General features: G+C 44.7%; 1 pseudogene; it reads left to right on the top strand.

Annotated features, from left to right (window-relative positions):
• Positions 1 to 883: 883 nt before the first annotated feature.
• On the top strand, positions 884 to 26,576 carry LOC136488221 (wall-associated receptor kinase 2-like; annotated as a pseudogene).
• Positions 26,577 to 27,936: the final 1,360 nt, after the last annotated feature.

Genomic DNA, 27,936 nt, shown 5'->3' on the forward strand with positions numbered 1-27,936 from the left:
CGGGTGCGGCGGCGGCGGCGGGGAGCGGTTGTGTGGAGGGTTTGGCCGGGGTAGGCCGGCCGGGGCCCATTTTGATGTTAGGTCCTTTGCCGAGTGCCACGAGCCGGCACTCGGCAAAGGTTTTTTTATTTTTTGTTTATTTTCTTTGCCGAGTGCCCTGTTTCTGGCACTCGGCAAAGACCCCCTTTGCCGAGTGCCAGGTCTGGCACTCGGTAAATAAATTTTTTTTTCTCCCAGATTTTTTCTTTAGGAGTGCCAGAAAAAATCTGGGAGCAAAAAAAAATTTATTTGCCGAGTGCCAGACCTGGCACTCGACAAAGAAATTAAACAAAAAATAAAAAAAATTTAAGTTTTTTTTTGCCGAGTGTCTGACGGCGACCACTCGGCAAAGCCTAACGGTGGGTGGCCGCCGTCACCTCGGTTAGACTTTGCTGAGTGTTTAGCTTTGCCGAGAGCCCGACACTTGGCAAAGGGAGGCGTTGCCGAGTGCTATCCTTTGCCGAGAGCCGGCCACTCGGCAAAGAAGGGTTTGCCGAGTGTTTGGCTTTGCCGAGTGCGGCACTCGGCAAAGTGTATCTTTGCCGAGTGCCCGACATTTAGCACTCAGCAAATCAGGAAACACTCGGCAAAGCCCCTGTTTCCCGTAGTGACTGTCAGTCGGATCGTGACCTCTCTGGACGGAAGTAGATCCTGACAAGTAAAATGTTCAGACACGAGACAACTGGTGGTGTGAAACTGTGAATTTGGCAAAGACCTGCCTTGAGGTCGTCGTAGTTAGTGTCTCTATATTATTCCTCTTGACAGCATTGATATGGACAGAAGCTCCCAGTCCCAGTACTCCATCACAAGCTCGATCAAGAAAACTAGCTAGTTAGTGTCGCTCATGACGACATCCCACTCATCAGTATTGGCAGGACTAGTGTGGCTGCTCAGTGCGGCGGTCGTGGTGCCATGGCTCGCCGCCGGCGAGAGTAGTATTGCCGACTGCGAAAGATCATGTGGCGGCATGGACATCCCTTTCCCGTTCGGCATGTTAGATACTTTGGATCATCTAGTGTAGATCCAGAGGATGATTTCTTTACCAATTGAATCATATAGACCTAGAGTTTGCTTCGGGAGTAGGAGACAGAGAGAGAGGGGGAGATGTAGGAGCATCTGACCGTCGGAGGGGTTGGAGGAGCTCCCTGCCTTTGCTGGTTTGCCAGTAATGATCTGCGCTAGGCAGCGACGGTCGGAGTAGCGGTGGAGACCGATGGTGGTGGTATAGGCAGTGGCGCTTCCCGCCACTGGCAGTGCCACCCTCTGGATCGGATTAGGGTTAGGATAGTGGGGCTGTGGCGGTGGTGAACCTCGTGACTAGAGCCGTTTGCCCCACCTTCTCTTTATAGGCACTGTGCGACGGGGCCCACCAGCCACTAGATGGCTGGACGTCCCCGATCAGGACGCAGTCAAGGGGTCCGTCTCGACCGTTGGGTCAAGACAGATGAGATCAATTCTAACATTCTCCCCCTTGATCTCAACTCATACTTTAACTTTAATTTTTGACTTTAATCCCTTTCACTTTTATTTGTTCCATCACAAATTAGTGCATAGAGCATGTTTCATCGTCACGGTCAATCGCCGATAGACTTAACAGCTACAAAACACATCTCTGTTCTGAAACAGATTCTTTAACTTTGGGCCCTTTATTGTTCGGAAATCATAGGCTATACCATAAACCCATGTCGACTGTGTGTTCTCTAAACACACTGGGTGGTAAGCCTTTTGTACGCGGATCCGCAAGCACTAGCTTGTTACTTTAATACTTTTAGTATGATTCTGGACTTTCTCCTTCACAACGTATAACTTTAACGTCAATGTGTTTGGCAGCACATTTGACCCGTTATTATAGGAGCGAACTACTTAAATGGTTATTGCTGTTGTATACCATTATCAATTCCGGGTGTAAGTTCTTTTAACCATTTCGCCTGTCCTTAAGCCTCATAACAAGCTATACTGTGGGTATGCATCTTTGATGACACCACAACTGTTTCTTTGGAGCTTTTCCACAATAAAACTCCAACTGCGAGTGTTAGCTACTATGTGGGTTTCACTAAACATCTCGCCAAAATTTAACATTTGTACCCACAACTATTTGAGAGTACTTATTCTTTCTTACTCACCATGAGGCCTATAAATCTTTGCACAATTGCAAAACATTCTCAACTCCATTCCAGTGATCTATATCTGGATTGGACTTCTGCCAAAACATCCCGGATACATGAACTATGTTAGGGTAGGTTCTTACTTATAAGCATTCATTAAGCTTCCAACAGCTGAAGCATATAGGATGTCCTTTTGATCGATCTCACATTGGTTCTTGGAACACTGAAAGTTCCGAAAACTATTACCCTTCACTATAGGAACAGGCGCAGGTTTATTCACATATATAATTTATTTCTTTAGAATCTTCTCTAAGTATACACTTGAGATAGTTCTAATACCCCTTTTCCATTTGTCTCGGTAAATTCCAATTCCTTGAACGAATGACGTTTTACCAAGATCATTCTCATTGAAACTTGAGGACAAGAACTGTTTCTTCTCCAACAGTAGACTAACACCACTACTAGCGAGCGAGGTGCTACCCACATGCAGGATTAGGAAAACAAATTTTCCATGTTTAAACTTTGTATAAATACAATTGTCCTCTACATTCTCTTTAAAACCTAAACTTTCTTATTGTAATGTCAAACTTCAAGTACCAATGTCTTGAAGCTTGCTTTAATCCATAATGGATTTCTTCAGGCAATATCCCTTATGTTCTTTTCCTTCCACGACAAAACCTTTTGAGTTATGCCATGTAAACTTTTCCATACAAATCTCCGTTGAGGAATATGTCTTTACATCTTTCTGATGTAACTGTAAATCGTAATGTGCCACTAACACCATTATGATTCTAAAAGAATCCTTGCATGCTTATTATAATCTATTCCTTCTCTTTGTGTAAATCATTTCGCCACAAGTGGCGCTTTATAACTTTCCATATTTCCTTTGGAGTCATATTTGTCTTGTAGACCCATTACAGCCTACTGTTTTGGCTCCATTGGAAATTTCTTTTAAGTCCCAAACATCGTTGGTATTTATCGATTTCATTTCATCTTCCTTTGCTTCTTGCCATTTAGACGATTGAACGCCTCTCATGGGTTTTTCAAATGAGGTGGAATTATCCTCTATTTGAATTTCTTTCTTAACATTGACTTCTTAGTCACCAGAAATATCTGATTTTCTTATTCTTTGAGACCTTCTGGGGCCTCGTGGCACTTCTTTCATATGGGGCTATTGTTACTCTTCATTGCCAAAAGGCAATTGTTCTATAGCCTCCTGTATCACAAGATCCTTATTTACTTATTCATCTTCTTTAAGAGCTAACATCAGGTGTTGTATATGTCATACAACATCAACATGTATTAAGCAATTTGTTGCTCTAAAACACTGTAGTGGATATGTAATCCCACTTCTATTCAAGATTTAGGTATCTACATACCATGCTCCCCCAGATTACTCTATCTTTTGTAAAGATGGTGTATCTTCAAATTTCTTATTTTGGGTTTAATCTGCTAAAAACTCATATGGCGCGTTTCGCACCGCCTTGATAACTCTGAACTCGTCCAGTATAAATACTAGCCGACTATGCTATCTTCCTATCGGAACTATAAAGATCCAGGAATTTAGCTATTTCTTTACTTTAGGGGTATCGTTATTATGACCGTCTTACTCCCTCAACGATCACATTCATCTTTTATAGATCACTTTTACCTTCAATGCATAGTATGCATTTCATTATCTGAAGTATGAGGAAGTATCTTTCTTAATTGTCTTTCTTAATTAATCTTACATTTCTCCCCCTCGAAATGTGGTATGAACTTTTCTACCACAATTTCGAAACATTCTGAACTATTGTGAATGAGGAAACTTTGATTACTTACTTCATCGAAATGATTACATCATGCAAACAAATTCGTATGGGAGTACATTTTCCTCATTTCACTTCAAAACTCAACATAGTCTATTATTTTCAATACTTCTGCAAGTCACGCTTGCATATCATTCTTATCTTTTGGTTCACATGCTACTTTCTTTTGTTCTTAAATTCATTGAGTACTTAATGACCATGACACAATCAGAGTGTACGGTCAATTCTATGATAGCATAAGAGCTACCCCAAACTTCTCTCCATGTGCGGAATACACTTAGAGCACATGAGTCATCATATCCTTCTCCCGCCATGCGGGATAAGTACTATGCCAAACTCTCCTGCCATGCGGGATTGGTTAACATATGTACTATGCCAACTTTACCCCGTCATGCGGGTATTTTCTCAAACTTTTCCCGCCATGCGGGTACTATCACAAACTTTTCCCGCCATGCGAGATAATTCCCTTGAACGAACATAATTACCAGGATTGGCTCGTGTTCAATCATCAAATTCAGAAATAAATCCGAATATTCTTTTAATACACATGCTTAATCCGACATTGGTCAAATTAAACATGCATGTGACTTTTATAACTCTCATAAGTGAAACTGAAAATAAATTCTTCTTCACAGAGAGTACATAAAAGATATTTCTCAATGAAGACTCTCATTGATCTATCTCTTTTCTTGGATCAATATCCTAGAATTGTTTTTTTTGAAGCCATTCTATCAAGAGAACACAGTCCCTTAAGCAATGGCATTCTTTCATACATAACTTGCCCTTAGGCATTTCATCATCTGAGTCACAAGTACCCAGCTCATTTCTTTCGCTGCCTTCAAGAATGAAAGCATGCAAGTCTTTTATCTGAAAAAATATTCAACAGTAATGTTCATTAAACTTTGAAATCTTTATGTTCTATTTTATATCACCGTTGGGCAGAAATAGAATAAAACATCATTCTTCTACATTAATTCCACATCACCGTTGGACAGAAATGGAATTAACATATAGAAATTCAATAATCTTGAAAACATAGAACTGCTCCTCAAAATTAAATTCTCCTGTTGGTTCAAATGTAATTAGAAGACAATCAACTTCATTGCAGCAGAAACATGAAAATACATTTCTCTAGTTTAAGAGCATTCCTTGATCTTTATCTATTCTCTGGAAATTGGTCACTTTCATACAAAATTCATCAGAGATTTAAACTTTAATCATCAAACTCAAAAAATTATAATATTGTTATCATCAACGTTGGTCAGAAAATAACAATACCATAATTTAACTTTAACTATCAACTCATAAACTTATAATATTGTTATCATCAACGTTGGTCAGAAAATAACAATATTATAATTTATCTTAACTATCAACCGACTATTCCTCCAATTAAAAAAAATTCCAGTTGGTTCCAATTTTAACTGGAGGATCAACTTTTCATCTTTTATTGAATAACTATAACTGCTCTTCAAATTAAATTCTCCCGTTGGTTCGAATTTAATAAGAAGACAATAAACTTTAACTTTGCAGAGGAAACATGTAAATCTTAAACTAGTGAATTTTGCCCACAGGAAAATTCTCTTTTTTTAATTTTTCTTGAGTCATTAATCATTTTCCAGGAAGAGGAAAAAAGAAAAATGGACTCATTTGTTCACTGTCTTCTCGGCCCAGCAGCAAAACTGGTCCGGCGGCCCATCTTGCACGCGCGCCGGCCCGCGGCCCAGCGCGTGCTGCCACGCTCGCCGCGCCCAGGCCGCAACCTGGGCCTAGGCTGGCATTTCTCCATCCCGCCTGGGCCGTATCTGGCCCGGTGAGCGATGACCTTCGGATCGGATCGGACGGTCGTCCGCCCTTCTCGGCTGAACAAAATGCCGGCCGATGCTCTCCCCCCGTAACCCTAGCTCATTCACTTCTCCCTTTCCTCTCTCTCCACCGAATGGAGCGGCTGCGGCGGAGGAAAAAAAAAAGGTGGCGGTGGCCGCCGGCAACTGCGAGGAGGTGGCGCCTCCGCTGCGAGTCTCCAGCCTGCCAGCCGATCTATCTCCCTCCCCTTCGCCTCTGTTCTAGCTCAGCATCGAGCAAGAGGTAGCCGCCCATGGCGACTGGAGGAGAGATGGCGGCGCCGCCGTGGGGCCCCTCGCCGGTGCGCGCGCTCGCCCAAGGCTGAGCGCGCCGCCGTCGAGCGGCTTTGTGGTGGCGCCCTTTGCCCTGAGCCCAAAGAGGGGCCGTGGTGACTTCCCGCACGCCGGCGAAGCAGCGGTGCGGTCAATCTTCCCGCGCGGTCCATTTCTTTTCCCTTCTGTTAGGGTTAGGGTTATGGGTACCCCTCCCCTTTCTCTCTATTCTTTGCTGGGATTTGGGGATTCTAGGGTTAGGGTTTGGTGAAGATTTCGAATCGATTTGAATCACCTTCTTCTCTCTTTTTCTTTCTATTTCTTTTCCCGAGATCTGGTCGCGGGTTTAGGGTTCGGATCAAGCGATCTTGAAGCCGAGCCCCTTCCGTCTGCACCCAGTTAGGGTTAGAGACTGTTCTTCTTCCCCACGCGGTTCTTCGTAGGGTTAGGGTTCGGCTGACCCCTTCTCTGTCTAGATTCGAACGGATCTAGTCTATCTTTTCTTTTCTAATCGGTTTCTTGCCCCTGACAAGATCCACACACTAGATCGGTGGCTCTGATACCATTGCTAGATACTTTGGATCATCTAGCTGTAGATCCAGAGGGTGATTTCTTTACCAATTGAATCATATAGACCTAGAGTTTGCTTCGGGAGTAGGAGACAGAGAGAGAGGGAGATGTAGGAGCATCTAACCGTCGGAGGGGTTGGAGGAGCTCTCTACCTTTGCTGGTTCGCCAGTGATGATCTGCGCTAGGCAGCGACGGTCGGAGTAGCGGTGGAGACCGGTGGTGGTGGTATAGGCAGTGGCGCTTCCCGCCGCTGGCAGTGCCACCCTCTGGATCGGATTAGGGTTAGGACAGTGGGGCTGTGACGGCGGTGAACCTCGTGACTAGAGCCGTTTGTCCCACCTCCTCTTTATAGGCACTGTACGACGGGGGCCCACTAGCCATTAGATGGCTAGACGTCCTCGATCAGGACGTAGTCAAGGGGTCCGTCTCGACCGTTGGGTCAAGACGGATGAGATCAATTCTAACAACCTGATCACTGCATGCTGAAGCCGGACTTCAGAATCACGTGCCAAGACATCGGGTCCGGCGTCCGTAAGGCGTTCTTGACAAATCGTCAAGCGGAGGTCCTCAACATCTCTCTGAAGCAAGGTCAAGCCCAGGTGCAGAACCCCATCTCTTCTTACTGCTACAACGCTAAGCCCCGCGAGTGGGAATGGGACTTGAATAACACGGCGTACAGTTTCTCCAACACGGCCAACAAGTTCACGGTGGTAGGGTGCCGGGCGACCGCGTACATCGGCGACACCAGAGGGAACAACGCTTCTGCTATGTACCAGACCGGGTGCGTGTCCATGTGTGCTTCCAAGGCAATATGGACCTTAGCCCTTGCTCCGGGATGGGATGCTGCCAGACGGCCATCCCGCAGGGTCTGCAGTACTACCATGTGTGGTTCGACCCGAGCTTGAACTGTTAGATTGATCTCCTGACCAGTAGGCCCAACGGCCTATTGGGCCTTGGTCTCGCGCCCTGATCGGGGGCGCCCAACCCTACATGGTTGGTGGGCCCCCGTCGCACTGCGCTATATAGAGAGGTGGGGGCCGGCGGCTCAAAGTACGAGGTTCGCCGTGAGCCGCAAACCCACCGACAAAACCCTAGACCGATCTACGAGGGCGCGCAGCCAGCGACGGGAAGCTCCGCTGATCCTCGCCGTCGTCACTGCTACGCCCGACTGCACTGCATCGACGTCCGTGCAACCTCTACTTCACCCGTCGCTGCCCGTGTGCTGCCTCCATCACCGAACCCGCAATGGCTAGCACAACCGCGACATCATCTGGAGGCTCAGGTTCATCACCAGTCCTCTCTCCCCTATCTCCCTCTCGGTGTAGTGTTTTAGGTCTAAAAGTGCATGTGTTTCATGGTTCTATGAGTGCGCCGGCCTAGATCTACTCTAGTTGATCCACTGAAAATAAACAATGGTACCAGAGCCATACTAGCTTGTGGATCTAGAACGGGTACCGATTAGAAAAGTTGATTAGATCCAGTGTGGATCTAAGCAGAAAAGGGGTCACCCGACTTTCGGTTGAACCCTAACTCGATCCGTCGGATCCGAGAAAAGAAGAAGGGCTCGGTTTTTCTTACAAAGAACGAACCCTAAAACCCGAAGGTGATTCGGGGAAAAGAAAACAGTGCCGTCTCCACCCTAACCCTAACCCTAATCGTCAAATCGGGCAAAAATCCGAACAAATGAATCAAAGAAAGGGGAAGAGGGTGGCTCGGTCACCTCGCCGTCGAGCAGGCCGGCGAGCGGGGGAAAAGAAAAGGAACCGATTTCAAATCGGAAAAACCAAACCCTAACCCTAAAAGGAACCCTAACCCTAAAGAAGCCTACCTGGGCTCTTACCCACCGCCGGCGGCATCGCCACCGCGCGGATAGAAGACCGCGGCGTCGCTCCCGAACGGCGCGCGGGACAGGGCCGAGATCCGCGCTGCTCCCCGCCAAGCGGTCCCGGCAACAGGGCACCACCATGCGGCCCCTCGACGGCGGCGTGCTCAGCCTCGGGCGAGCACGCACGCCGGCGAGAGGGCGCTGGACGGTGCCGTCCTTCTTCTCCCTCGGCCCACGGTGGACGGCCGCTGCTGCGGGTTTTTTCTCCGAACTGCGCTGTTGAATGAGAGAGAAGGGGAGGCAGAGAAAATGAGGCTAGGGTTTCTCGGGTAGGCGCCGACCGACGGGGTTTTTTATCCCTGCGAAATCGACGGACGACCGTCGGATCGCGACGTACGGTGGCGATCAATCGGGCCCGGCTCTAGGCCCAGGCGGGAATGGATGCGCGGCCGAATTCCCGGCCCAGGCCCAGGTTGCGGCCTGGGCGGCGGGGGAGCGCTGGGGCGCGCGGCTGGGCCGCAATAGGCGGGGGAGCGCTGGGGGCGCGCGGCTGGGCCGCAAGCCGCCGGGCCGGGAGTGCTGGCTGGCGCGCGCGCGCGAGAAAAAAGGCCATGGGCCGAAGAAAAGGTGGGCCGCGCGTGTGCTGGCTGGGCCGAAATGGCCAAGTGAACAGTAAAGTAACAGTTTTGTTTTTCTTATTTTCCAGAAAACAGTTTGATCGATTTGAATTGATTTTTATGACAATTTTCTGTACAAAATTTATCCAACGATATTTTTTGTTCAGTAAACAGTAAATTTTGCTTCTGGAAAATAGGAAAAAGATTATAAAATGCTAAAGTTTCCGCTGCGTATTTAAAGATGTAATTTTCATTATTAAATTCGAACCAACGGGAGAATTTAATTTTGAAAAAGGATATGTTTTAAATTGATTATAATGTTGTTGTTATTCTGACCAACGTTGATTAATGACAATATTATAATGTTTTTTGTTATACATTAATTCTATTTCTGCCCAACGGTGATGTAGAATTAGTGTAGAAAATAATTGTATGTTTTAATTTTGACCAACGTTAAACTAAGGCATGCAATTATTGTTGTTATTTTTGTTCTCACCCTATTTGAATTATGTTTTCAGGAGGATACAACTTAATGAGTTGTATCAAAGAGATCCCCACTCTAAAAGGTGATAACTATAATGAGTGGAAGAAAAAGATAGACCTGGCCTTTATCCTCGCTGAGGTGGACTGGGTTGTCACCACACCGTGCCCTAAAGAACCTGAGGCACCGGTGAGGGAAACAGATGAGACTGATACTGCATGGCAGAACAGAGAGAGGGATTTTGCTCCCGTAAAGATGTCCTATGACCTTGAGCATAGGAAATGGGTCACTGCCAACAAGAAGTGTCTGGCAGTGATAAAGAACACGATTGAGCCTGCTATTGTGGGCTCAATTCCAGACTGTGACACGGTCACAGAGTACCTAGACAGAATAAAGAGTCAGTTCACTGGCTCTTCAAAGACATATGCAACCCAGCTGATCAAGCAGCTGGTCACAGAAAGGTACTCTGGTGGCGGCAGTGGCATTAGAGAGCACATACTGAGAATGAGCAATCTGGCATCTAAGCTCAAACCAATGGATTTGGCACTCAAGGATGAGTTTCTTATTCATTTGATTTTTGCTTCTTTGCCCAAAGAATTTGACACATTTGTTGTTAATTACAACATACAGCCTGAAAAATGGGATTTGGAAAAGCTCATTGCCATGTGTGTTCAGGAGGAGGAAAGAATAAAAGTTTCACAAGGTGGTTCTGTCAACTACCTAAAAGATAAGAAAAAGAACTATAATAACAGTTCTTCCTCCAAATCATCTGGAAAAGGTCCCATGCAACAGTCTCAGAACCAGCAATTCCCAGTGGCTAAAGACCAGTGTCTCCACTGCAAGAAGACAGGACATTATAAAAAGAATTGTCCTGATTTCTTAAAGATGATTATGAAGAATAAAGGTGAGAACATTATTACGTTCGTAAATGAATCCTTGTATGTAAAGTTTTCAAAATCTACTTGGTGGATTGATTCAGGTGCAACTATTCATGTTGCTAATTCATTACAGGGATTCCGTTCGATGAGAACTTTGCAAAGAAGCGAAAGTTTCATTAAAGTCGCAAATGGAGAACAAGCAGATGTTGAGGCCGTTGGTGATCTTCCGTTAGAGCTTGCTGATGGCTTCATACTTATTCTTAGAGATGTTCTTTATGTACCTTCTTTGCAAAGAAATTTGATTAGTGTATCAAAGTTGGACCACGATGGTTATGATTGTCATTTTGGAAATGGCAAATGTCAGATATTGTTTAATAATAAATGTATTGGTCTTGCCTTCCGACAAGACGAGCTTTATTTGTTATCACTTCGTGAAAATGTGAATTCCGTATGTGATGTGAATGAAAATGTATCCTCATCGAACAATGGAAACAGAAAACGAAAGAGAGCTCACGATGCGTTGTCGAAATTATGGCACTGTCGTTTAGGCCATATTTCGAGGGGGAGAATAGAAAGACTAGTTAAGAATGATATTCTTCCTCCATTAGAGCTCTCAGAGTTAGAACAATGTAGAGATTGCATTAAAGGAAAGTATGTAAAGAAAATTAAGAAAGATGCCAAACGAAGCGCAGGAATTCTACAGATTATTCACACAGACATATGTGGTCCTTTTCCTGTGAAAAGTGTGGACGGTTATGATTCATTCATAACGTTCACAGACGATTACTCTCGGTTTGGCTACATTTATCCAATTAAAGAAAGAACAGAAGCGTTGGATAAATTTAAAATATTTAAAGTAGAAGTTGAAAATCAGCATGATTTAAAGATTAAGATAGTCAGGTCTGACCGTGGAGGAGAGTACTACGGTCGGCATACCCCATATGGACAAGTTCCTGGACCTTTTGCAAGGTTCTTACAGGAGAATGGTATAGTCGCCCAGTATTCAACACCGGGCGAACCTCAGCAGAATGGAGTAGCTGAAAGGCGTAACCGTACCCTGATGGATATGGTGCGTAGTATGATAAGTTACTCCACTTTACCCACGAGTCTGTGGATGGAGGCGTTAAAAACCGCCATTCATATTCTCAATAGAGTGCCAAGTAAGTCGGTGCCCAAAACACCGTATGAGTTGTGGACAGGAAGAGTACCCTCGCTTAACCACTTACGTGTGTGGGGGAGCCCTGCTGAGGCTAAAGTTTTTAACCCAAACATTGGGAAGCTAGATCCCAAAACAGTGAGTTGCCATTTCATTGGCTACCCAGAAAAGTCAAAAGGTTTTCGTTTCTACTGTCCTAACAGACATACAAAGTTTGTGGAAACGAGACACGCTGTCTTCCTAGAGGATGAAATGATAAGGGGGAGCATGGTAGCTCGAGAAATTGACCTTGAAGAGAAGCGGGTGTTTGCACCCACTCCGATCATTCATGAGCCATTTTTCTCACTACCTGCTGTTGCTGCACCAACAGGACAAGACACTGTGGTGCCAGCACCTGTTGTTATCCCGCCTGTGGCAACAATGAATGATGATGAGGAACCTGTGGCTCAGGATCCTATAGAACCTATTGCCACACATGAGGGGGAGCAACAACAGCCTCAAACAGAAAATGTGCCAATTGAGGAGGCCCCTAGAAGGTCTCAAAGAGTTAGAAAATCAGCTATTCCTGCTGATTATGAAGTGTACAACACTGAAGAATTTCAAATGGAGGATGATCCCACCTCATTTGAAGAAGCCATGAAAAGTGACCATTCATCAAAGTGGCTTGAGGCCATGGAAGATGAGATGAGATCAATGAATGCAAATAAAGTTTGGGTTTTGGAGATAATTCCTAAAGGAGCCAAAACAGTAGGCTGTAAATGGGTCTACAAAACAAAACTTGACTCTCAAGGGAATATAGAGAGATATAAAGCCCGACTTGTGGCAAAAGGCTTTACACAAAGAGAAGGGATTGATTACAATGAGACCTTTTCTCCAGTCTCATGTAAGGATTCCTTCAGAATCATAATGGCATTAGTGGCACATTACGATTTGGAATTACATCAGATGGATGTAAAGACGGCATTTCTCAACGGAGACTTAGAGGAAAATGTTTACATGGCACAACCGAAAGGTTTTGTCATGGAAGGAAAAGAACGTTTGGGATGCCGCCTAAAGAAATCTATTTATGGATTAAAACAAGCTTCAAGACAGTGGTACTTGAAGTTTGATCAGACAATAAAGAATTTTGGGTTTAAAGATAATGTTGAGGACAATTGTGTCTACGCAAAGTTTAAGAATGGGAAGTTTATCTTCCTTGTCCTGTATGTGGATGATATCTTACTTGCTAGTAGTGATGTCAGTCTACTACTGGAAACAAAGAAGTTTTTGTCCTCAAAATTTGATATGAAAGATCTTGGTGAAGCTTCGTTCGTTCTAGGGATCGAGATTCACCGAGATAGAAGTAAAGGGGTATTAGGACTGTCACAAAAGGCATACATAGAAAAAGTCTTAAAGAAATTCAGTATGCACAAATGTAGTCCCTCACCTGCTCCTATAGTCAAGGGCGACAGATATGGGGATTTTCAATGCCCCAGGAACCAATATGAAATCGATCAAATGAAAGTGGTTCCATATGCTTCAGCTGTCGGAAGCTTGCAATATGCTCAAGTGTGTACGCGCCCTGACTTGGCATTTGTTACCGGGTTACTTGGCAGATTCCAGAGCAATCCTGGAATAGAACATTGGAAATTGGTAAAGAAAGTCTTGCGTTATTTGCAAGGAACGAAAGGCCTCATGATGACGTATAGAAGATCTGATTCACTCCATATAGTGGGATATTCAGATTCTGATTATGCGGGAGATAATAGAAAATCCACGTCTGGATATGTGTTTACTCTCGCAGGGGGAGCTATTTCATGGAAAAGCTCAAAGCAAACCGTCACTACATCGTCCACAATGTATGCCGAGTTTGTAGCATGTTATGAGGCAACGGGGCAGGTGAACTGGCTAAAGAAGTTCATACCCGGTTTAAAGGTGGTTGACGACATCAATAGACCACTGAAATTATACTGCGATAATAATCCAGCAGTACAGTATGCTCACAACAATAGGTCAAGTGGTGCTGCCAAACACATTGACATAAAGTATTATGTTGTGAAGGATAAAGTCCGGGATCAAATGATAAGTCTTGAGCATATAAGTACCGAAAAGATGCTCGCGGATCCGCTTACAAAAGGCTTACCACCCAACGTGTTCAGAGAACATATAGCCGGCATGGGTTTAAGGGAAAGCCTATGATTCCTGGACTATAAAGGGCCCAAAAGTTAAAGTAACTGTTTCAGATCAGAGACGTGCATTGTAGCTGTCAAATCTATCGGCGATTGACCGAGACGATGAAACATGCTCTATGCATCATCTGTGAAGAAATGAGTAAGGTTTAAAGGATTGAAGTTTAAAGTTTAAAGATAAAAGTAATAGTGAGATCAAGGGGGAGAATGTTAGATTGATCTCCTGACCAGTAGGCCCAACGGCCTATTGGGCCTTGGTCTCGCGCCCTGATCGGGGGCGCCCAACCCTACATGGTTGGTGGGCCCCCGTCGCACTGCGCTATATAGAGAGGTGGGGGCCGGCGGCTCAAAGTACGAGGTTCGCCGTGAGCCGCAAACCCACCGACAAAACCCTAGACCGATCTACGAGGGCGCGCAGCCAGCGACGGGAAGCTCCGCTGATCCTCGCCGTCGTCACTGCTACGCCCGACTGCACTGCATCGACGTCCGTGCAACCTCTACTTCACCCGTCGCTGCCCGTGTGCTGCCTCCATCACCGAACCCGCAATGGCTAGCACAACCGCGACATCATCTGGAGGCTCAGGTTCATCACCAGTCCTCTCTCCCCTATCTCCCTCTCGGTGTAGTGTTTTAGGTCTAAAAGTGCATGTGTTTCATGGTTCTATGAGTGCGCCGGCCTAGATCTACTCTAGTTGATCCACTGAAAATAAACATGAACATGTCAGGGATCGATGGCGGCGCGGGCTTATTTGGTCCCTGCAGCTTCGCGGTGCTCATGATGGACTTGTACGACTTCAATTTTTCGACCAGCGATATGGGTTGGTCGTCGTCCAACTTCAGCAACATCTCAATGGGATTCAACACCTCCCTTGGTGGACAGGCGCCGGTGGTCCTTGACTGGTCCATCGGACACGACGGCTGCGAGATGGCAGTCAGAGGCCCTGGATACGCCTGCGTTAGCGGCAACAGTGAGTGCTACGACGCAGCCAGCGGACGAGGCTACATCTGTAACTGCACTCAAGGTTTCGAGGGTAACCCTTACCTTCGTAACGACGACAGCTGCCAAGGTGAATCTACCAACCCATCCCTTTCTATCCTCTTGTTGTACCATCTCGCAGCCCTTATGATTTTTGGTTAAAGTTTACTTCCATATTTAAGTAGCAAAAAACAAACGTCAGGCACGTACTATGCGTGGAAAACTTGCATGGCCGATGTGTTATAGTAACATAATTATCGTAAATATGTATTCACTTTATCTAAATTAAGTATAAAAATTATCGTAAATGGAGGTGGCTATAAAATAACCTATTCTATAGCTAGCTACTGAATATACTCTTACTATATAGAACTACTACTCTGCAGCTAGAACTACTACCCTGTAGCTGGCTATAAAATAACTTATTCTGTAGCCACTTTAATTTATGATAATTACTATATTAATTTACGAGATTATAGTAACTCCTTACTAAGTGGTTTACTATAACGTTATGGTAAATATTCCCGTGTGTAACAGTAACTCAACTATCGTAAATATGTATTGACATTATCGTCAATTAGTATATAAAATTATCGTAAATGGAGGTGGCTACAGAATAACTTATTTTGTAGCTGGCTACTGAATATACTCTCTCTATATATATTCTATAGCCAGGTCTTCTGACTATATATATAGGGAGAGTATATTCAGTAGCCATGCTACAAAATAAGTTATTCTGTAGCTACCTCCATTTACGATAATTTTATATACTAATTGACGATAATGTCAATACATATTTACGATAGTTGAGTTACTGTAACACACGTGGATATTTACCATAACGTTATAGTAAACCACTTAGTAAGGAGTTACTATAATCTTGTAAATTAACATAGTAATTATCGTAAATCAAAGTGGCTACAGAATAAGTTATTTTGTAGCCAGCTACATGGTAGTTGTTCTATATATATATATATATATATATATATATATATATATATATATATATATATCAGTTTAATAATTTAGAATCCTTATTACTCCCTAGTTGCAGGTTTTACCGGTTACTGTTAGGCTTAATCATAATTCGGATCGAGATTAGCCTAACCACAAGAGCACCTAATCCACTGTTAACACTTTTTTTTTGAGACGACGCCTTTCGACGCGTATTTCATTAAGTAGAAAGAGAGTTTTAAGCGAAACAACAAACTCGGTAATACTCTGATTACCAAGGCCAACACAGACGCACCCACCGGACAACACATGGTACTACATGATTGAACCAAATTTAAGAACTCCACGGGACTGCGCTCAGCGTCCAGACAGAAGGATGCCGAGCTGCCTGTACCCAGCCATTCGCCAGTCCTCCGCGACGAGGCAAATGTCCACGGCGAGCTCCCTCGCTGTACGTGTACTGCCATCGAAGGTCCTCGCGTTCCTTTGTTTCCAGAGCATCCAACCGATCAAGAACACGATGGAGTCAAACCCACGCCTGAAGTGCTTGTCGACGCGCTTCCTATTGGACAGCCACCACTCCATGAACAGCCGCGGGCGAACATCCACATTAGGCAAGTGAAGCCAGTCCATCCAGGTCGCCCAGACCTCGCGGCTGTACGCACAGCCCAGCAAGATGTGATCAATTGTCTCTGGCTGGTCGCAGGTGATGCAAGCGTCCGTTGGTTGAAGGCCATGGCGGTGACGACGCTCGCCGGTCCAGCATCTCTCCTGCAAAGCCAGCCAATAGAAGAAGCGGACACGGGGCGGCGCAGCCGTCTTCCACAACTGTGCAGCGCCTCTGACCGGCGAAGAGCCAAGGAACATGGCTCCATAAGCAGATGCGGCCGAGTAGTTCCCGGTCTCAGTTAGGTACCAAGAAAGGACGTCCGGATCGGATGAGAGCTGAACATTCTCTAGCAAATCACATAGCCTCCCAAACTGAAGAAGCATCGTCATGAAAACTGCGCCACACAGATGACATACACAAGCGTTACCGTTTAGAGCCTCGGACACCGACGCCCTCCTCTTCCTGGGGCGAACTGCCGCAAAAACGGCGGGGGCAAGCTGCACGATGCTTGATCCATCGAGCCACCGGTCTGTCCAGCACTTACTTAATTGGTACTAACCTGGAGACGAAGATGCCTTGAGGGCCGCTCACAGTATCGTGCCTGCTCAAAGATGTTGGATATGTCGGCATTGTAGCTGGCTGGCGGCTGGCTCAGATTCAGAGCCTCTCCTGAGCCACCTAGATGAGTAGGTATTAAAGTTTTCCTGAGATTGTGTCGTTCTCTTTTATTGGCTCAGGAGTCAGGATGGCCTGAGATAGGCTGAGCTTATTAGCCAGAATCGGCCAGCTAGAAAACAGTATTTTTCTCTCACAACAAATCAGCCATACAAATCAGCCGGAGCCAAAATAAGTCCAACCGAACAGAGCTCCGTCAGTGGGTTTAACGTGCCCCGAATCAAGGCATGATTATGGGAAGTTAGCCTCCTAAGCCTTGGTCTTTTCACTGAGCCTGAGATCATGCTAACAGTTTCCTCTACGCGTGCCATATTTTAGGGTACATATATGCCAGCCTCTACTATGATCGTTTGGGTTATCTCTGAACCATGGAACCTTTCTGCCCTGCTATGTGATTAATACTATGACCCTTTGTATCTTCAAAATAAAGCAATAGTATATGGTATGTTTTTCTAAGGTACCTGTTAGAGCAAGGTTAATAATATAAGCCCACAAAAAGTTCCTTGGTTTCTATGCATCATGTGGCTGTAAATTTACAACCCACTTCTCTTCTCTTTTTTTTCCCCTCTCTTTCCTGCACCTCAGCCAAAAAAAAAAGTTACGACCCTTTACTGTACTTGGTGAAATGTTTAACTCGATGTTTCATTGTAGATATTGACGAGTGCCTTCATCCTGATAACTATCATTGCTTCGGAGAGTGCCACAATAAAATTGGTTCGTTCGATTGTCCTTGTCCTCCGGGTACCCGAGGAAATTCATCTTTTCCAGGAGGCTGTCAGAAAGATGCTTTCCCGCGTGGAGCACGGATCGCCGCTGGTACGAGCATACTTTTATTGCAACAGTTTGATTTTCATTTATGGTACCTTGCAGTTTCACACGTTGATCAACACTCAAGTTTGTTTGGATCTTGCTGATAGAGTTTAATTTGGGATAGCAAATTTGTTTACCAATACTTCAAAGGTCAAAAGCACATTCGAGCCTTCATATTTACTCCCCCCTGTCCCTAAAACTTTGTTTTAGAATTCAAATTTTATTCTAAAAACCTTGATGTTTTAGCTTTTGAAACTAAAGTTAGGACCATATCTATTTAAGATTGTGATATGCATGTCTTCATGCATTCCTTTTAACTAGTGACTTATTAGTATTTCTTAATTGGCATGAATCACCTTCAACAAATAGGGGTACATGAGTAATTTTAACGGGCCACTAATCTGTCCTAAAAATCCTAAAATAGTAAGATTTTTTTTTGGATGGAGAAAGTACATGCATATCACAATCTTACCCTTGCTTCTACTTGGCCTGCTTGCTTCACTCCCACGGGACGGATCGGACAGCCACGATGTGAGAGCTGCCACCACTCCTTCACTTCTCCCCTTTATCTTGCTGCCACTAGACTACTAGAGTGAGCGCACCACCAGAGGCCTGTGCGGGTGCTAGGAAGTTTGCGACGGGTCCATAGATCTAGACGGCAGGCTTGCGATGGCCAGACTCTCGAGGGGGTTATCAACGGTGACAACGCGACGTGGACGGCGACTGGAGGCACCCTGGTGGACTTCCATGCTACGACAATGATTCTGAGAGGCGCGGATGGCGGAGCTCTCGGACACGTCGATGGCAGTGGTGGGGCCTGTGGGTCTCGACGACCGCGTGGGAGTGTGGATGGCACGAAGGCTGAGTGTAGGATGCATGGTGGTAGTGACGGTGGTGCAAATAAAGGCCGCGAGTGGGCTACATTGCAATAGCGGTGGGGAGGCCATGCATGGGGTGATGACACGGAGGCTGCAAGTGGGTTGCGCGGAGACGACAGCGAGGAGGCCATGCATGGGTTACGTGGTGGCAACATGGAGGCTCCAATTGGTTGTGGGTGGTGACGACATCAATGAAGCCACACATGGGGCTACTTGCCTAGCCTATTTCACCTCAAAGCAAGCCTCCTAAACAATTTTAGTAGCAAGGGAAACTTTTACAACTAAACCACACAAGCTACTCTAAGCTAAGAGTACAACTAATCGAGCTAGACAAATAAGCACTATCTGAATTACTTTTACTCGGCTTGAGAGCTACAACTACAACTACACAAGCACAAGTATAAGAATGTAAATGAAAGTGTAGAGTGAAACAAACAAACAATGGCAAATGACACAAGATTTTTCTCTGAGGTTCGGTTGCTTACTGGAAACTTAATCCCAGTTGCGGTAAGTCCTATTAGACCACCAATTCACAAGCCTCGCGAGCACACAAGCTCAGCTCTCAACATGGGCGCTCGTGTAGAAGTTGGTGAATCACCAAGGCACTGTCCAAACCTCTTGATTTTACTAGGGTTACTCTTCGCAAACTGTGGCGGGGATGAGCACAAAACCCATCACAAACCCTTCAATCAGAGTCACCGCACAATCACCAAGCAGTACTCAACAAGCTCCAAGCTATCTAGGTGGCAAGAACCACCAAGAGTAACAAGAAAACCGCAGCAACAATGAATCACTAGTGCCACTAGATGCAAACTCTCTTTGCAAATGCACTAGGTCAACACCCAATCTCAGTCTATAACAATCTCAAGTCAAGCAAGTGAGTGGAGTGAGTTTCTTGAGCACTATGTGTGTGCCGGCGGTATCCACAAAGGGTGCCAAGACATCCAAAATGGCCGGCCAAACTTGTATTTATAGCCCACTCCAAGAAACTATCCAAAGAAACAGCTTCTGCGGGGTCACTTGAAAAGTCTGGTAACCACCAGAGAAGACGCCATGAGAGAAAGGATCATGAAGATTCAATGGTCCAAATCATATTTGCACTAGCCATCGTTGGCCTCTTTCTTCGGTGCTCTGGTGGATTCACCACCAGAGAAATCTAGCGGCCTCACTGGCCTCTAACAACTGCGTAGGTGACCGTTATACACCAATGGTCGGATCACCTAACCGCTGGTGCCTCTCCGGTGTAGGGCACTAGATAAACCTGGTGCACCCAGAATGGTACTATAGAACCGAACAGAGAGCTCCTGGGGCCATCGAGAAAGTACGGTGCTACTATGGTCCCTTAACAGAGAAAGCACCAAGTCGGTTTGAATTTTCTGCGCCTTCACCACGTGCTGCCACATCACCACTTGGAGCTGCATGCTCCGGTGCTCCGCGCTGGGCACCACCGAAGAATTCCGGTTGCCCACACAGCTGAGCCACTATGTTTGGAATCGGGACTGGGGGCACTAAAGTGCATTCTCTGGTGCCCCCAAGGGTTAGTCACCAAAGTTATTTAGTGACGTAGAAATCCCTCCAAACAGCACTCTCTCAATGCAAGTTTTCAAAAGCGCCAACTTCAAACTATGTTCCAACGAACACCAACACTTTGAGCACTTGAGTTAGCATTTTCAAAACTTTTTCACTTGCTTATTCACCACTTCACTAGGTCTCATGCATCACTACCGGAGACCGGCTCTTTGCCGAGTGTCAAGTGGTTTGCCGAGTGTTGTTTTTCGGGCACTCGGCAAAGACGTCTTTGCCGAATGTTTTTTTTTTGACACTCGGCAAAGAAGCTCTTTGCCGAGTGTTTTTTTGACACTCGGCAAAGAAGCTTCTTTGCCAAGTGTTTTTTTTGACACTCGGCAAAGAAAATTTCAAAGCATATTTTAAAGCAGTAAATTAATTCAAATGAAAAAGTTTTCAACTACAAAGTTGTACAACTCATCAAGATGTACAATGTTTGTTTTGATCTTTTCTTCATATAACAAAGTGAAAGTAAATTTGTTCACAAATCTAACATATCTCTCTTGTAGTTTATGAAACTACAAGAGATATATATAAGATTTGTGAACAATGTTAGAACGACCATGTCGGATGAACAGATGACCAAACAACCAAAATAAACTTTGTAGATCTCAAAAAGTTATGAAACATTGTAGTTGGCAACTTTTTGATTTGAAAACATCTTGTCATGCAAAACTGCGTTTGAATTTCCAAATTTTAAAATTCAAATTTTGTAAACGACCTCGGATGGAAAAACTTCCTAAACTAAAAGTGTAGATCTCGAAAAGTTATGAAACTTTGTAGTTTACAACTTTTTTATTTGAATTCGTTTAGGGCCTCAAACAAGCAATTTACACTCGGCAAAAAAAGCTTCTTTGCCGAGTGTTTTTTTGTGACACTCGGCAAAGAGCTTCTTTGCCGAGTGTGTTTTTTACACTCGGCAAAGAAAATTTCAAAGCACATTTTAAAGCAGTAAATTAATTCTATTGAAAAAGTTTTCAACTACAAAGTTGTATAACTCATCAAGATGTACAATGTTTGTTTTGGTCTTTTCTTCATATGACAAAGTGAAAATAAATTTGTTCACAAATCTAACATATCTCTCTTGTAGTTTATGAAACTACAAGAGACGTATATATGATTTGTGAACAATGTTAGAACGACAATGTCCGATGAACAGATGACCAAACAACCAAAATAAACTTTATAGATCTCGAAAAGTTATCAAACTTTGTAATTGACAACTTTTTGATTTGAAATCATCTTGTCATGCAAAACTGTGTTTGAATTTCAAAATTTTAAAATTTGAACTTTTCAAACAACCTCGGATGGAAAAACAACCAAAATAAACTCTGTAGATCTCGAAAAGTTATGAAACATTGTAGTTGGCAACTTTTTGATTTGAAAACATCTTGTCATGCAAAACTGCGTTTGAATTTCCAAATTTTAAAATTCAAATTTTGTAAACGACCTCGGATGGAAAAACTTCCTAAACTAAAAGTGTAGATCTCAAAAAGTTGTGAAACTTTATAGTTTACAACTTTTTTATTTGAATTTGTTTAGGGCCTCAAACAAACAATTTACACTCGGTTTAGTATAATGTATTGGGAACTAAAACGGAATCCAGACATAAGTGACAGTGTGGTGTAGTGGTAGAGGAGGTTCGTGCGCAGCGGGAGGTCTCGGGTTTGAATCCCGTCGGCCACGTAGCCATGAAATTTACGCGAAAAATGCCGGAGATGGGTGGGCGCTGACCGGTGGGGGCCTCCACCAATTAAAAAAAATTCCATTTTTTCGGTAAAAATTCCCATTTTTTGGGTTTTTTCGGTTCCAACTTTGCCGAGTGTCGGGCACTCGGCAAAGGCTTTGCCGAGTGCCCGACAAAAGACACTTAGCAAGGACGCCTTTCCCGACGCACTTTTTGCCGAGCGTTGTTTGCCGAGTGCAGCACTCGGCAGAGCCTTTGCCGAGTGCAAATTGGGCTTTATCGAGTGCCCCTGGCACTCGGCAAAGCCAGTGACTCCAGTAGTGCATATTCTAGGAATGTCATCACCTAGTGGCACTAGATAACTTCATCACCTAGTGGCACTAGCATAAGTTTAACCAAAATTCAATCCCTCAACTTGAGTGTATCCTTGAGCCACTAGCCTTTTCTTGTTCCTTACTATAGCACACCGCCCTCATTTTGCTTATTCTGGAATCCCATTTAGTTTCAATGACGTTGTGCTCTTTGGGTCTCTCCACTAGTTGCCACACTTGATTTCTTGTGAAGTGATTGAGTTCTTCATGCATTGCATTACCCAATCTAGATCTCTCAAAGACTCATCAATCTTGGATGGTTTATTAGATGATACAAAGGAATAGTTATCACAAAAGGATGCTGCCTCGATCTTGTATGAACTCCTCTTCTCAAATCACCAACTATTTGATCCAAATTAAGGATGATCTCTTGCAATAGCTTGATTCAATGTTGGAGGATCAATTGAGCTTGATTGTTGAACACTTGGTTAGATGCTTGGACTAGGAATTGGACTTGCACTTGTCACTTGATTGTCATGAGAGCCACTAGTACTTGGTTGATCTTGATTTTGCACAATAGTTGGAGGCAGAACTCTAGCTAACAGAATCATCATCCTGTTCTTGCACATATATAGGCCCTATATTACCAATTGCCATGTACTTTATTGCTTTATCTAGCTTGGCAACTCTCACAGCATCCAAACTTTCATCCTCAACTTGTGACCTATTGGTTTCAACAAATTCCACATCATGAACTTCTTCATCTATACAATGAGTCTTGTTACATACTTTATATGCCTTGATATTGGAGGAGTATCCAAGTAAGAATCCTTCATCACACTTCCTCTCAAATTTGCTAAATCTTGTGTCCTTCTTCAATATATAGCATTTGCCGCCAAAGACAGAAGTATGAAATGTTTGGCTTCCTTCCAATCTAGAACTCATATAATGTCTTCAAGAGCCAGTGACAATATAGCCTATTGCTTTGCATGACAAGCAGTGTTGTTTGCTTTTGCCCAAAATGCATCACTCACACCAAATTCACTAAACATCGACGTTGACATATCCACTAGAGTCCTATTGTTCCTCTCAACAAGGTCATTTGATTATGGAGTGCATTTGGCCGAAAACTTTTATTTGATTCCCAATTCATCACACGTCATCCACTCTTGTATTCTTGAATTCACTTCCATTGTCACTTCTAACTTTCTTGATTTTCAATTCAAACTTATTTTCAACTCTCTTGATGAAGCTCTTGAATATGTTGAACACTTTTGCCATTGGAAAAGGACTCCCATGTCAATCTAGAGTAGAGAAGTCGTCAACTATTACAAATCCATACTTGTTGCCTCCAATGCTTATATATATTTTAGGTCCAAATAAGTCCATATGCAACAATACCAATGGGGGCCCATCATGAAGTCGCTTCGCCTCAACGCAAGTTCTCAACAACGCCATGTGTGGCCCTGAGATTCTCTCTAGGTTTTGAGGTCCGAACCTAAAAACCACTCTTCTCGTAGTTATGAGGCTGAAACCGCCAAACCCTCCAGAGCCACATATCTGGTAAGCAACCCCTACAATGTTGACTTGTGTCATCCATGTCCTTGACCCAATGGTCCACCAAAAGTGCTCGGCACACCTTGGCTTGACTTATTCCAACCCTGGCCTTGACTTAGGGTTAAAACCATGTTTTCATCGCCATCTCCATGTGCTCTTGCTTGTTTCCATGCCAAGTGCTATCCATTGATTATTTGACCTCCACCTAGCTTCTTGGTTCTTTGGTTTAAGCCTTGGTGTTCATTTTCACTACCCAAGGTCCATCGACCCCAACCCTCGCTTGACATTCTCTGTTGCCACCAACCATCTTGATACACTTAATAATTGAACATTTACATACTATTGATATATATGTTGCACAAACACACATGATCTCAACACCTAGGTTAGTCCAAATCACACTAGAACTAGCTCAACCAAAACTCAAACATCTCGCCTTGACAATCACTCATCATCCATGACATAGGTACATCACCATGTCATCTAAGTTAGTTGTCAGCGGTGGGCCCTAGTGATGAGTAAGGTAGCTCGAGGCCTTATAGATCTATTGTAATGTTTAGTCCCACGTCGGAATTTGATGATGGGGGAGCACAACATATATGACCGGGGCAGCCCTCACGTGTCACACTAGTCTTTTGGGTTGAGTTAGACCCAAGGCCTTGGTATGATGTGGGCTCTAGTGGACCTGGGCCTAAGGGGCATTGGCTTGTGCATATAGCGAGCTAGGTCGTATCCGTTGGGCACTCTAACAAGTGGTAGCAAAGCCCATGGTTGGAAAAACCTTGTAAATATCAGGGGTCACATGGTAAAAGGGGAGCCCGTTAACATCTCGGAGGTCACACGGGTAGTGTGTGACATGGAGCATTGAACTCGGGACATGGAAAACATCTTTCAGAGATCATACAGGGTTGTGTGATGTGAATAGTTCAATCCGATGTGTGACGGGGTAGATTGTTAGGTTTAGTCCCACATCGGAATTTGATGGTGGGGAAGCACAACATATAAGGCGGTGACAATCCTTATCTATCAGACTAGTCTTTTGGGTAGAGTGAGGCCCAAGACCTTGGTATGACGTGGGCTCCAGTGGACCTGGGCCTGAGGGACGTCGTTTCGTGCGTATAGCGAGCTGGGTCGTATCCGCTGCGCACTCTAACATCTATGGAGGATTCTAAGTATTAATTAAGGTTTATCCAAATCATCCAAACTACCTCTATGAGTTTATTTTTGGAAAAAATGTAGGGGCCGTATCCGCTGCGCACTCTAACATCTACGGAGGATTCTAAGTATTAATTAAGGTTTATCTAAATCATCCAAACTACCTCTATGAGTTGTTTTTTTGAAAAATTGTAGGTTATTTATGTTTTCTGGTAGCCAATCGAGGTGGATGGTGGAATGGTCTCTAATAGATATATACTGTATTAGTTGTGATAGATGGTTTTCGTTGGGGCTTAGGAAAAAAAACAAATAAAAATTAGGTCAAATTTACACAGAGTAGTACTGTTTTTCCTCGGACATCTAGACTTCAAATACATAATTTGTTATTACCATCTCTGCAGGAATTTTGGTCGGTCTTTTTGGTGCCCTCATTGCTTTTCTTGCAACCGAAGTTTTCCTCAACAAGGAGAGCAAGAAAAGACAAGGGTACTTTGAGCAGCATGGAGGCCAGATGCTGTTGCGAATTCTCCAAACAGAAGATAACAACATCGCCTTCACCTTATACGACAGAAAGGACCTAGTGAAGGCCACACGTGGCTTCCACGCGGACTACATCGTCGGGGAAGGAGCACATGGCACCGTCTACAAGGCCATCCTCGGCACTGCCACAGTCGCGGTGAAGCGATGCAAGCAGATCGACAAGAGCAGGACGGATGAGTTCGTCCAGGAGCTGGTCGTGCTCTGCCGCGTCAACCATCCAAACATCGTCAGGCTCCTCGGCTGCTGCCTCCATTTCGAGGCGCCCATGCTCGTGTACGAGTTCGTGCCCAACGGGACCCTGAGCGATCTGCTGCACGGCAGGCCTCGGCGCCGGGTGACGCTACCAACCCGGCTGAGGATCGCCGCAGAGACCGCGGAGGCCCTGGCGCACCTGCACTCGCCGCCGTACCCGACCCTCCACGGTGACATCAAGCCGCAGAACATTCTGCTCGGCGACGGATGGGTCGCCAAGGTGTCCGACTTTGGGTGCTCAACTATCAATGACAACATCCAGGTGGTGCCCAAGGGCACGCTGGCCTACCTTGACCCTGAGTTTCTCAAGGACTTCCAGATAACAGAGAAAACCGACGTCTACAGCTTCGGGGTCGTCCTGATAGAGCTGTTGACTGGTAAGAACCCACAGGCCAGAGGATGGAAGAACCTGACCACAATGTTTCAGAATAGCATGGGAAATGGCACCCTTGGTGATCTTCTAGACGCTGACATAGTCGAGGAAGCAAGCATGGGACTGATCTATGCAGCTGCGAAGCTAGTGAACCGATGCATCGCTGCTCCGGGTAAGGCAAGGCCGGCCATGGGACAGGTCGCTGAGGAGCTCCGGCGATTTTCAGATGAAATGCCGGAAAGCTCTGAGGCGCGAGTGGCTCTCGAGTTTGAGGATAGCAGGTATAGCTACACTGCCACTGAGGGCAAAACTACGGGATTTTCTAATCTTGCCGCACTGAGCACAGAACTCGCGAGATGATATGAAATCATGCGGTTTTAAATAACGGGTTATAGCGGTGCTATAGCGCCTAGCTACTAGAGAGAAACCACACTAAGCTATTACTATTTTTACTGCTATGTCAGTTAAGACCACTATATTGTACTTTAGCGCTGCTAAATTGCATAGTTCTAGCTTTGAAATAGTGCGCTACTTCAGTTTTAGCTATAATAGTGACAATCTAGGTATACTTTCGTATCTGTTTGTAACTTTTAGTCACTTTTAGACTATATACTTATATTTTGTTTCAAAAGTTGGTTTTTTTAGAAACTTGATCAATTGAATTTCATGAAATATATTGTAATATCATATTTAGTAAAGTTTCCTAGACTCCTAAAACCTTTGAAACATATTTGTGTCCAACAAACTTTATGATTGTCATGTTTCTGTGAATCAAGTACTTAAAATTTTCATGGTTTTCTTATAGAACGCTATATGTTATAATGTCGTTAAAGAGATGATGTTGCTATGTTCTATATATAGCCAGCAATTTTAAACCTGGTATGAAATGGAGGGTTTGCTAAAGACTACGTTAATTGTGTTATTTCGCAACAGTGGCGTGCTCTTATCTGTGTATTTTTCTATGTTTAGTTGTTTATTACAGTTTGAATGCTTGGTGCACCGTCCACCGTCCATCTAACAAAAAAGGTGGAAACGGCGACCGAATATTTAATAATCTGCACATGGCCTGCGGCAGTTATGGATGACGACGACTTCCCATCAATGAGAGCTTCATTGTACAGTGATAGAATATACCAGTGATCTCTTATACGAGGGCATCTTTGTCCTTCGTAATGATATTTTTGTGAGTCATTTACTGATCACACGGTCCTTCTGCACATGGCCTGATGCAAGCGATGCTCATGCCGGCATGCTTTGATGCCTAGTAACGTGCTTGAACCACAATCTCGGCTTGCATTGCCACCACGAGCTAACACAGCCCGTTTCACACAAAGCCCGTTAAGACCCACTCAATGAAAAACCATAATTATAAAAGCAAAATTGGCCCGCCCCCTCCTAGCCTCCACACTTCTGCATCTGCCTAGCTGCCCTCCCAAGTCCACATCCTCGCGACCTTGAGGCTGCTCACCCACAGCGGGCCTCTTTCCTCCCCCGCTGCCCCATCTCCACACTCCATCTGTGGCTTTCTCCTCTCATCTCTCGATTTGCATCTGGATAGCTACGACGTGCCTCCCCTAGGGTGTAGCTGCAGCTCACCACCGTCACGTCATAGCTGCAGCCCGCCACCCCTTGCTGTCACGCCGTCGTAGCTGCCTGTTATACAGTTGGGGTGATGTCATAGTGACACTGTGCAGCACTGCCCAGTGCACATTGTCGTCGGTTATGGAGGAGGAGATGGAGACTAGTGGCGGCGAGCAGGTGAGCAACGCTGGTGCTAGGCACGAGGATAGCCATGGGCGAGTTGCTAGTGCTCTGAGCGAGCTTGAAG

The sequence above is a fragment of the Miscanthus floridulus genome, chromosome 10, assembly GCF_019320115.1.
Source record: "Miscanthus floridulus cultivar M001 chromosome 10, ASM1932011v1, whole genome shotgun sequence".
Taxonomy (NCBI): Eukaryota; Viridiplantae; Streptophyta; class Magnoliopsida; order Poales; family Poaceae; genus Miscanthus; species Miscanthus floridulus.